The sequence below is a fragment of the Aegilops tauschii genome, chromosome 5 (genome assembly GCF_002575655.3).
Source record: "Aegilops tauschii subsp. strangulata cultivar AL8/78 chromosome 5, Aet v6.0, whole genome shotgun sequence".
Lineage (NCBI taxonomy): Eukaryota > Viridiplantae > Streptophyta > Magnoliopsida > Poales > Poaceae > Aegilops > Aegilops tauschii.
In genome coordinates, this window is record NC_053039.3 from 123051285 (window position 1) to 123063659 (window position 12375).

The 12375-nt window shown below is 41.2% G+C and overlaps 1 long non-coding RNA gene across 1 annotated transcript; it reads right to left on the reverse strand.

The window, feature by feature from the left end:
* Positions 1-1448: 1448 nt before the first annotated feature.
* On the reverse strand, positions 1449-4515 carry LOC109761042 (uncharacterized). The gene is made up of 5 exons (XR_005755581.3): positions 4024-4515; positions 3862-3952; positions 2987-3545; positions 1874-1975; positions 1449-1659 (listed from the first exon to the last, which is right to left on the reverse strand). It is a non-coding gene; the product is annotated as an uncharacterized lncRNA (long non-coding RNA).
* Positions 4516-12375: the final 7860 nt, after the last annotated feature.

The window sequence follows — 12375 nt, forward strand, 5'->3', positions numbered from 1 at the left end:
TTCATCAATATAATGTAGGCATGTATTCCGTAAATAGTCATACGTGCTTATGGAAAGAACTTGCATGGCATTTTTTGTCCTAACATCTCATGGCAGCGGGGTCCAATTGGAAACTAAGGGATATTAAAGGCTCCTTTTAATAGAGAACCGGAACAAAGCATTAACACACGATGAATACGTGAACTCCTCAAACTACGGTAATCACCGGGAGTGGTCCCGACTATTGTCACTCCGGGGTTGCCGGATCATAACACGTAGTAGGTGACTATAACTTGCAAGATCGGATCTAGAACATGGATATAATGATGATAACGTAAAAGGTTCAGATCTGAATTCATGGCACCTGGGCTCAAAGTGACAAGCATTAAGCATGGCAAAGTCATAGCAATATCAATTTTAGAACATAGTAGATACTAGGGATCAGTACCTAACAAAACTAACTCGATTACATGATGAATCTCATCCAACTCCTCACTGACCAGCGAGCCTACAAAGGAATTACTCACTCCCAGTGGGGAGCATCCTGGAATTGGCGATGGAGAAGGGTAGATGATGATTAAGAACGAAGATCCCCCTCTCCGGAGCCCCAAACGAACTCCAGATCTAGCCTCCCGATGAAGAACAGGAGGTGACAGGGGCTCCGTCTCGTAGATCACGATAATTCTTTCTTCCTAATTTTTTTCTGGAAAATAGGATTTTATAGCGTCGGTTTCAAGGTCTGGGGGGCCACCAGGTGGGGACAACCCACCTGAGCGCGCCAGGAGGGGGGGCGCGCCCTGGTGGGTTGTGCCCACCCAGGCGCCCCCCTCAGGTGGATCTTGACTCCAGAAATTCTTATTTATTGTATAAAACATCCTCGCAAAGTGTCGTTCCATTTCGAGAACTTTTATTTCTGCACAAAAACAACACCATGGTAGTTCTGTTGAAAACAGCGTCAGTCCGGGGTTAGTTTTCATTTAAATCATGCAAATTAGTCCAAAACAAGAGGAAAAGCGTTAGGAAAAGTAGATACGTTGGATACGTATCAACTCCCCTAAGCTTAAACCTTTGATTGTCCTCAATCAATTCACTTGACTAGATCATGAATGGCGCGCGTTGCCGCACCCGTCTATTTTTTCCAATAAAATGATAATAATTTTACAAATAGATAGACATGGAAGAACTAATTCCTATTTTCAGGGAAAGAACTTCTGAACCTACACTAATATTTATTATTTTATATAGCTATCATCTTGTATATTTTCCGCGTCATATTGACCATCCTCTTAGTTCCATGTCTACCAAGTTTTTTCTAGCATCTCATAAATTGGATCATAAATCTACAACATAGGCATTTCATGACCATGAATGTGCCAAGAGGTGACCGTGAAAATGAAGTGGAAACAAATGGCAATCCATGAAACTGATCACTATACTAATAATCTTTACAAAGCTTCACAAAACACATCAAAATAACTGTAGTGTGACATCCTTGCAAAGTACTATTTTCTCTTAGTTACATATGTGTAAGTGACATCGGCAATACAATTAAAGGATTGATTATCTGATGCAAGTAAAGCCGATTAATTAATCAACGGCATGTGGAAAGCTGCAATGCTCTCACTGGATGGATGAGCTCCTTCAACCCTTGGTGCATTTGATACTCCCAATGCTTGCGCCCTGTATATTTATATAGGAAAAAAGATCAGTTAAAGTACTACATATACGGAACCTAAATGCACATGTGACCTTTCGGTTCAAATCAATACAAATGATTTTTTTATAAATAACAGTCCAAGACACAACAAATACTATTTGGCCCCACTTGGCCATGTACATTACAAACTTATAACTATATAAAAATTATGCAAAGATGAGCGCACATTAATCTTACCTAGGAAGAAGCTACAGAATCAATGCTAGCTTTAGTTGGTTCAGTGCATGCACATAAATCACTGGCACTAATGGTCGCAGCAGCAGCAGTCTCTCATCAAATCTGATGAACAAGAAGATGAACATATGTAACGAGTGACGACTAAACTGGACTAAATTAAAGATGCACCATAAAGGGAAATATTGTGATAAGTATGTACACAATGCCATATGCTCATGACAAACTGCTATAGATGTTCTGAATAAGACAAGCATAAGGATCCATTTAGCCAAAAAAAAAATGTAAGAGCTATTTATTCTAAAATATAATGCAAGGAAAAGATAATTCTAGAAATGGAAGGACCATACTATTTGAACAACTATTCATCTAAATACCTTAAGAATCAAGGGAATGTTTATTCCAAATACTAACGTAAGAAGAAATAAATGGCGCCTAAAATTCTGTATTCCAAATCATAATGCTAATAATTTGGCATATCGTTATTGGTACTGCAAGATGAAGCAACAAAGTAGAGTGATCGTGGTCATTCCACCATTGTCTATCAATGTCAAACTCTAAACGCACAAAGTCCTTTATAAATCAATTAGCAAACTCTTGTTTCGATTTCGTGAGCTACTTTTCAAGTGTATCAGAAAGTCCTTTATTGCAAGGAAACATGGCACCCAATTCAGGCGGGCTTGCCTGCTGATCATACGAAGCATTACTCTTCCTGCATTTTGTTAGCATGACAGAGTAGTCCGGACAAAGATGGCAAAATTCACAGAAATCTTTGTCACAAAGGATACACATTTTACCTATATATTGTAGCCCATAAGCGTAACATGTTCTGTAATTTAAAATGTATGGAAAGCATGTTGTCTTATATTTAAACCAAACAACAAACTGGGTTCGTACATACAGACTACGATAATAATAACGACAAAGGAATAACACATGAGAAGTCACACGGCAGGGCTATTACTTATTCCACAGAGAACATAATAGATGTTTATCCAAAGCTGAGATGGTCCACAGGAAAGAACGTCCGCAAGGAGAACACCGAATTAAAAGAGAATTCAACATTGCAACAAAAAAGTAGAGCTGAACATGCATTTGCATGAACAATTGTTTTACCTGACAGAAAATCAGCAACTTGGCATCCCTATTCTATTTTGCTGGGTGTAATGATAGCTTGTTGGACATCACTGCTGAAAGCTGAGCGATTCCCTGCTGAAATGTGTGTTTCCGGTTGCTTGAAAGAGCCCAACCACATAAAAGACATGAGCAACGAAATAACCTTTCTTGCACAAATGGAAACATGCATCCCTGCTAAAGCAGAACGACTAAAAGCATGATCAGAGTAAGATGATAATTTTTCTGAAATAAGGAATGAATCTTTGAGCACCTCCTTCAGAAGGCAGCATTTTCGCAAAAAAATCTGTCTCAAAGTCCGTACACCTAGCTCTCAAGAGACTACTCATAGCAGCAACTCCATTAGCACAGATCAAACCTGTTTTTTATCACCCATGACGATAAATTTCGCTCCATGGAGGATCATATCAAAGGGTAACATAATCTGCAGACTTGTATAGACACCTATGGTCCAGCGCTTGACCCTCTCGGATGTTGTTCCGTCACATTGAAAATATGCTATAGGGCCCATTCTTTTTATTGAATTGAACCGCATTGAGGCCTGCAAAACAAGGATTAGCTAAAAAAGAGATGCACATAGGTACGACGATGTCAGTTATATATGTTATGCTTTTCAGGAAAGCATGAAGGCGGCATATGAAGAACATCATCTTCTATCTTACAAAGAGCCTCTGTATTCATTATTCAGCGGTATCTCATAATTATATTTTCTTTTTTTTGGAAAAGGGGTGATACCCCGGCCTCTGCATCAGGTGGATGCATACGGCCACTTTGAATAATTATATTTTCTGAAAAACTAAAAGATCCAAAGCATGCATCTAAATTAAATAGCAAGATGGATGGACTGGTATACTGACCAGGATCCGTTGTGTGCAGTGCACATCACGATCGCCATGTACTCCTTCCTCTCTCTCAGACTCCATGACGCCAGGAAGACCCGCCTGCACACTGTGACCACAGAGAACGGTAGAATCCGCTGAGCAACAATACATTGAAAGAGACACCAAGAAAGCATTTACCTGTACGTGGCGTTCTGCCCTTCTGCTCCTTAAGCGGCCGCTGGAACATAAGCCACGAGGCATATCGATCTTGAGCACGGCGGTGACCACGGGGAGAGGCAGCGCCGTCTTCTTCTCCTTGCCAACCTTCTCGTCCTTGCCGCCGCCACACCCCTTTTCTTCTTGGACTGCAAGGTGCGACCGCAAGGCGAGCTGGAAAGTCATGGTTGGCTCCGTGGCTGGAGGTGAAGATCGCGGGAGAGGCGCCGCTGCTACAGCCCATCGTCGGCCGCCGTGCTATGGTTTGCTCCCGCTACTCCGCTCGATCCGGTCGATACAATCCAGCGCCTCGCATCTGGCACACGGCCGGCCGCTCCTCTATGCGCCTCAAATTGGGACTGGATGGACGCACACACGGTCGCTCCTCTAGATCCCTCAGTGATGGACCCATTTAGCGAATAGCAGCACGGGCTCGAACTCCGTTGATGTTTCGGCTCGCCGCCGTCATCGCCGTTGGCCTTTTTAAAACATTATAACTGGGCACCCTACGAGCTCCCTCATGCTATCAGCCTTCGAAGCCGTCCGATTTCACATTATGGCTGTCCCTGGCCGTTGGATGCACAGTTTTTTTTCAACACTCCCGTCCCCGCAGCTTCTCGAGGGCAGCTACTCCCGTAACATTTTCTGACTAATGTGGTTAGTTGGGCTGATATTTCTCCTCGCGGAATTCTCTCCCTCGCTTCAGGTGACAGGTGGGCTGTTTGGCCCAACTAACCACGTTAGTCAGAAAATGTTGCGGGAGTAGCTGCCCTCGAGAAGCTGCGTGGACGAGAGTGTTGGAAAAAAAAAACTGTGCATCCAACGGCCAGGGACAACCATAATGTGAAATCGGACGGCTTCGAAGGCTGATAGCGTGAGGGAGCTCCTAGGGTGCCTAGTTATAATGTTTTAAAATAAACTGAAAATGAAAAAGAAAAACTTTTATGAACTCCTTTGCTCTTGTTTGCATAAATAAGCTTGAACAGCACCCAGGTTTTCACGAAAGATCGGCCCAAAAAGCATCAAACAGATCACTCGTGGCCCACGAGTGATCTGTTTGATGCTTTTTGGGCCGATCTTTCTCCTCGCGAAATTCTCTCCCTCGCTTCAGGCGACAGCTGGGCTGTTTGGCCCAACTAACCACGTTAGTCAGAAAATGTTACGGGAGTAGCTGCCCTCGAAAAGCTGCGGGGACGGGAGTGTTGAAAAAAAAAACTGTGCATCCAACGGCCAGGGATAGCCATAATGTGAAATCGGACGGCTTCGAAGGCTGATAGCGTGAGGGAGCTCCTAGGGTGCCTAGTTATAATGTTTTAAAATAAACTGAAAATGAAAAAGAAAAACTTTTATGAACTCTTTTGCTCTTGTTTGCATAAATAAGCTTAAATAGCACCCAGGTTTTCAGCCAACATTATAACTAACCATGCCGACATTTACTCTTAAAGATTATATTAACTCATATCAATGACATAATCAGCTAGTGAGCAATAATAAGATATCTCAGACAGCAACATGTTGTCAAAACAACCATGATATAATATGACAATAGTGGTATCTCGCTAGCCCTTTATGAAACCGCAAAACATAAATGCAGAGCACCTTCAAAGTTCAAGCAGCGGCTAAACATTGTAATTCATGGTAGAAAAGATTCAGTCATGATGCACCCAACATTAGCTACACACAATGCATAAGTCATGACAGCAGTGCTCTCAGGTTCTGGCGCTTGTTTTAAAAGGTGATGACATAACATAAAAGTAAATAGATAGTCCCTTCGCAGAGGGAAGCAGTGATTTGCAGAGGTGCCCAAGCTCAAGTTTTTAAAACAGAGGTAAATGATATTTTGAGACATGCACCCTTCTCATTTACTTCATGACTATCAGTTATCAATATCTTTCATGCTAAGCATGCTAGTGGCGGTTCCCAAGCGATAAAAGTAACGGTTTTGACTCCATTGTGAGTTTTTGTTTGATTATTTGTAAGCTTTTTCTGTTTGCAGTTTCGGACTGGGCATCCCTATTACCGCCCTTTTCTCGTGCGATGGCGAGTGAATAAACACTCGACCTGAGAATAACCCGCTTAGCATGGAAGATACCGACCACCTCCTGTCGTTCCATGAACGTTCCAAGCACACAAAAAGGATATTTATTAGAAGTTTTTAGAGGTGGCACATGCGAATTTACTTAGGACGGCAGGGTAATACCGCATTTAGGTAGGTATGGTGGACTCATCTGGAATAACTTTTGGGTTCAAGGTTTTTTATGTACAAGCAGAATTCCCACTTAGTATAGGCGAAGGCTAGCAAATAGGTTGAGAAGCGGCCAACTAGAGAGCAACAACGGTCATGAACATGCATTATGCATAAGTAACATTGGACACTAGCATGAGTAGGATATGAACACCATGAACATAAATATCATAGAGGCTATGTTGGTTTTGATTCAACTACATGCATGAACATGTGCCAAGTCAAGCCACTCGAACATTCAGAGGAGGATACCATATCATCATACTACATCACAATCATTTTAACGTAATGTTGATATCAAAGATAAATCATTATCCAGTCCCAGCTACTTATGCATGGCATGAGAAACTATAATCTCTAATTGTCATTGCAAACATGTTTAATCATAATGGGCTGAATCATGGATACTAGGTTAAACATATTTACACAAACAGAACAAGTCGAGTTCATACCAGTTTCTCTCTGCCACGGTCAGTTCATCGAATATCGTCATTATTGCCTTTCACTTGCACGACTGAATGATATGAACATAATAATAATGCAAGAGTGCCGTGGACTAAGCTGGATTCTGCAAACATTTTATTCAATAGGAGAAGACAAGGTAAAATGGGCTCTTTATTAGATCCACAATTATTCATATGAGAGCCACTCAATATTTTCATCGTGGTCTTCTCATTGATACGACTCGAATAAAAAGGAAGGAAATTCAGAGAAACACACAGGAATATTTTTGCAGTTTTTAGTTTTCTTGAACAAGGAAATAAAAGGGAAAAGCAAAAACGAGAAAAACTATTTACACGGGAAAGCTCCCAACAAGCAAAAGAAGAACGAGGAAATCTTTTTGGGTTTTCTTTTTTAATATTACAACTAAGCATGCATAGAAATTAAACTAACTACAATTTTTTTTGTTTTTCTAAAGTTTTTTCAAACACACAAGAAGAAAGCAAGAAAATTAATTTTAAGCATGGATGATACAATGAAAAAGTGTGAACACCGACAAATGGAATGAGATGTGTACATGAATGTAATGTCGGTGAGAAACACGTACTCCCCCAAGCTTAGGCTTTTGGCCTAACTTGGTATTCTATCACTAGCCTGGATAGTAGTCGGGGTGCTGAGGAGCGGACATCCACGCATCCCACTGCCGAGGCTCCTCCTCTGCTGCAGCCTGATCGTTCCGGTAGGCGATCATATCCGCAGGCATAATCCTATATCTGCCCCTGGCAATAGGATCAAACAAAGCAGGAGCAGGCAATGGAATAATATCATGAGTTTCAATGCTAAAAACCAGGTTAAACTAATTGGACAAACGGTGGAGTCACATACCAAGCAACAATCCCTCGAAACAGTTTCGGAAACGGAGCTTCGAGCAAAGAGATCGAAATCCGCCGGTTTGATAGCAAGAACACGGGAGAGAGAGCAATGGTGAATTTTTTCTGGAGTTAAGTGATGATGTGGTGTGAAGGGATAAGTGAGGGGGCCCACGTGGGGACCACAACCCACTAGGGCGCGCCTGGGGGTCCTGGCGCGCCCAGGTGGGTTGTGCCCACCTGGTGCACCTCCCTCTGATGTTATTTGCACCAGAAATTCTTAAATATTCAGAAAAAAATCGTATTAAATTTTTAGAGCATTCTGAGAAACTTTATTTTTGGGTCATTTTTATTGCACGGGAAATTCAGAAAACTAACAAAACATCGCATTTTATTTATTTAACTAATAAAAACAGAAAACAAAAGGTAGGGACAGAAGATAGTGCTTACTAAATTCATCAACTTCATACCGCTCAAAAATGATCCATTAATAAGGTTGATCAAGTCTTATTAACAACCACTTTCGATTACTATGAAACCGAAGAACTATTGTAAATCACTAAGTTACCTCAATGGGGATATGAATGCCCCCAACAATAAGCATTTCATATTTCTTTTTGACAGTAGGTCGAGGTATTTGAAAGCTTCCAATAGTGATTTTCGGAGATTATTCTATAACATTAATACCATTCACTTGGGGTTGTTTCTTCGGAAAGTGCACCGTATGCTCATTACCATTGATATGAAAAGTGACCTTGCTTTTATTACAATCAATAACAGCCCCTGCAGTATTCAAGAAGGGTCTACCAAGGATAATCGACATATTGTCGTCCTCACGCATCTCAAGTATAACAAAGTCAGTCAAAATAGTAACAACAACAGGCACATCCTCACAGATACCGATGGGTATGGAAGTTGATTTATCAGCCATTCGCAAAGATATTTCAGTAGGTGTGAGTTTATTCAAATCAAGTCTTTTATATAAAGAGAAAGGCATAACACTAACACCAGCTCCTAAATCACACAAAGCAGTTTTCACATAATTCTTTTTGATGGAGCAAGGTATAGTTGGTATTCCCGGATCTCCAAGTTTTTTAGGTACTCCATCCTTAAAAGTATAATTAGCAAGCATAGTGGAGATTTCAGATTCCGGTATTTTTCTCTTATTGGTAATGATGTCTTTCATGTACTTTGCATAAGGAGGCATTTTCAAGATATCAGTCAAGCGAGTACGCAAAAAGACTGGCCTCAACATTTCAGCAAAGCGTTCAAATTCTTCATCATCTTTCTTTTTAGTCAACTTAGGTGAAAAGGGCATAGGTTTTTGAACCCACGGTTCTCTTTCTTTACCGTGTTTTCTAGCCACAAAGTCTCTTTTAGCATATCTTTTATTCTTAGGTTGTGGGTTATCAAGATCAACAGGTGGTTCTATCTCAACATCATTGTCTGGTTCTTTATTATTTGGTTGAGCATCTTCATGAACCTCATCATTATATTTTTCATTATCAGAAGGTGAGTGTTCATTACCAGATTGAGTTTCAGCATCAGAGATAGAAGTTTCATTATCATTATCAGGAGGTTTCTCTATTTCAGGTTCACTAGAAGCATGCAAAGTCCTATCATTTTTGTTCTTCCTTTTCTTTTTAGAAGGACTACGTGCATCAGTATTATTTCTTTGTGAATCTTGTTCAATTCTTTTTGGGTGTCCCTCAAGATAAAGTGGTTCTTGAGTCATTTTACCCCCTCTAGTTGCAACTCTAACAGCAAAGTCATGTATATTATTATTCATTTCATCATGCAATTCTCTTTGAGATTTAGCAACTTGTTCTAACTAAGTTTGAACTATAGAAGCATGCTTTCCAACACCTCTAACATCATTTGAGATTCTAAATAACAAGTCACTCAAGCGAGCAATCATATCAAAATTATATTTCAATTGTTTCGTAACATTTGCGTTGAAGTGATCTTGTTTTCTAATGTAGTTTTCAAACTCATAAAGGCATTGACTAGGTGCATATTGTGCAGATTGTCATTATCATTGAACTTCATGAGAGATTTACCTCTACCACCTTAGGCAGTGGTGGTGTATTAAGCCCATGTATTTCTTCAATAGGAGGTAAATTTTTAACATCCTCGGCTTTAATACCCTTTTCCTTCATAGATTTCTTTGCCTCTTGTATATCTTCAGGACTGAGATATAATATACCCCTCTTCTTCGGAGTGGGTTTAGGCGGTGGTTCAGGAAGAGTCCAATCATCATAATTTTTGAATATATTATTCAATAATTCTTCAGCTTGCCCAATAGTTCGTTCCCTGAAAACACAACCAGCCACTACAAAAAAAATACACTTCCGTGATGATACATGTTTGTCACAGTAGGTCACGTTTTCTCTCATGCATGTACATCCATGACAAATTTATGACAGAATCAAGATAGTCATACATGTGCTGTCGTAGAAGTGTTCCATGCCATTACCAAAATTATCATCACGGAAGTGTCCACTTCCATGACGATAAATCGCGAGTCACAGAAGTGCTTTCGTCAAGGGTGACCGACACGTGGCATCCACCGTAACGGAACGCCGTTAAGCTATCGGGTCCGGTTTTGGATCCGATAACCCGTTAACAGCCCCGACCAATGGGGATTTTCCACATGTAAAATCATCATTGGCTGGAGGAAACACGTGTCGGCTCACCGTTGGGACAGATGTCATCCACTCATTGGACCCAAAGCGCCTATGATACGTCGACACGTGGCACGGCCTAACAGAGGCCCATTCCTGTGAAAAGGCCGGCCCGTTTGACTTGGTCAAAAGGTGGCGGGCCAGCCCACGGCAAGCCTGTTAATGACCTGTTCGCATATAGCCCATTTACAGCCCGCTAACCCAGGGCCCATTTACGGCCTATCCGAATTAGGCCGAGTAGCGTCATCTGGGCCGTACAATATGATTCCAGCCCGTTTTAACTTCCGGCCCATGTATGGCCCATGACGTCTTTTGGCCCATATGAGGCCCTTAGTAACCCTCGACCCATTAACGACCCGTGGTAAAACTGGCCCGTAATGAACAGTGTATCACTTTATACCCATTAACGGCCCATTATTCCATTGGGCCATTTCCAGCCCATGTTATCTTTCGGCCTTCTCAGGGCCCATTTATTCTTGGGCTCATTTCCAGCATTTGTTTACTTTCGGCCCGTTACTGTCATTTTCTGCTTGTGGGCCAAATACAGCCCGTGGTTACAGTCGGCCCGTTTGTGGCCCATTAATACGTTGGGCCGTTTTCATAGCGTCATCAAATACGGCCTATTAATGACGGCCCGTTATGGTCGGCCCATGAACGGACGATTTCAACTCTAGCCCATTTACGACCATAATGTGGTCTGTTATTGGCCCATGTTTGGCCAACCGATCATACGACCCGTAGAAGGCCCATTGTGTGTACGCCCCGTAGAAGGCCCATTTTTTCTACGGCCCTTAGAAGGACCATTGTTTCTACGGCTCGTAGTAGGCCCATGTTAACTACAGTAAATATGTAGCCCATTGTTAATGTGGCCTAGTTTTAAAAAATAGGTTATTCCGGCCACTAGCAAACCGTGGAAAAAGAACTGCATTGACTACAAGAAAACAAATAAACAAGACAACGGAAATAAATAAGCAAGCAACTTACGCTAGGCTATCACGGCTATTACACATATTGCATCCACTGGGCATCAAAGTTCGCCACAAGTGCAAATATAGGGAACAAAGCAGCATATAAACGTCGCAGCAAAACAAGTCCAGAACTGAAACCACTTCAGAAGAGCTCAAGAAACAATATCCTGGGTACCCATAATGCTGGCAAGATGCTTAGCAAGCTTATTAACTTTCTCTTGTTTGGCGCTTAAATCCTCCAGCACTTGCTGTTGCACCAGAAAGTATGCATCTGAATTCTGCAGGGACTTCCTCAGTCCTTTGGCTTCCTGTTGCATAACATCTGATCGATGTCTTTTAACTTGATGTTGAGACTCAAGAAGCCGAACTGATTCAGGCAGCGAGTACGAAGAGCTGGTGCCAGCAGTAGTAGCCAGTAACTCGAACACTACATCAAAGACAGGACTTTAGGGTTGTCTCAGTGTATTCAATATAGTTTTTATCAGCTTTCTTGGAGAACAATAGGGATGTCTCACTATCTTGAACCTGATCTGCATTACTTCCTTTACCATTGCATAACGGGGTACTCTTCTCCAATATTTTATCCGCGTTCTAAAGGAGAAGAAAACAAACACATCACAGGTTTACAATGTAGTATATGAAACTCATTTTGGTAAACTAGTTCAGTAGTAAGGTGGACAGGATAACAGCATGAAACAAACATATATCTATGTAGTATGGTCACTGTATGGTCTATATCATTCTAGTTTATGTTGCCAAATCAAGATAGATACAGTTCAAATCATATATATTTAAGACAAAGCAGCATAGACAGAATATAAGTGTGGGAAACTACACAGCAATAACAACACTTGTAATGTGCATGGCATGAGAACATAACTGTTTATTCAATTGAAACTGAAATCAACATAGAGCAAGTTACAATAGCAAACACGTTAAAGAAACAGGTTTAAAACATACCTGTTGCGCCATTGGAGTTTCAATTGCATCCTTCAAATTTTGAATTAGTTTTTTTGAGGAACTTGACAGTGGGAGAGAACTCCCACTGTATATTTCATATATCTATATAAATGGGGTGTTTACATAGACATACAACTCACATACATCCAACCACACTCCTGGTGTGA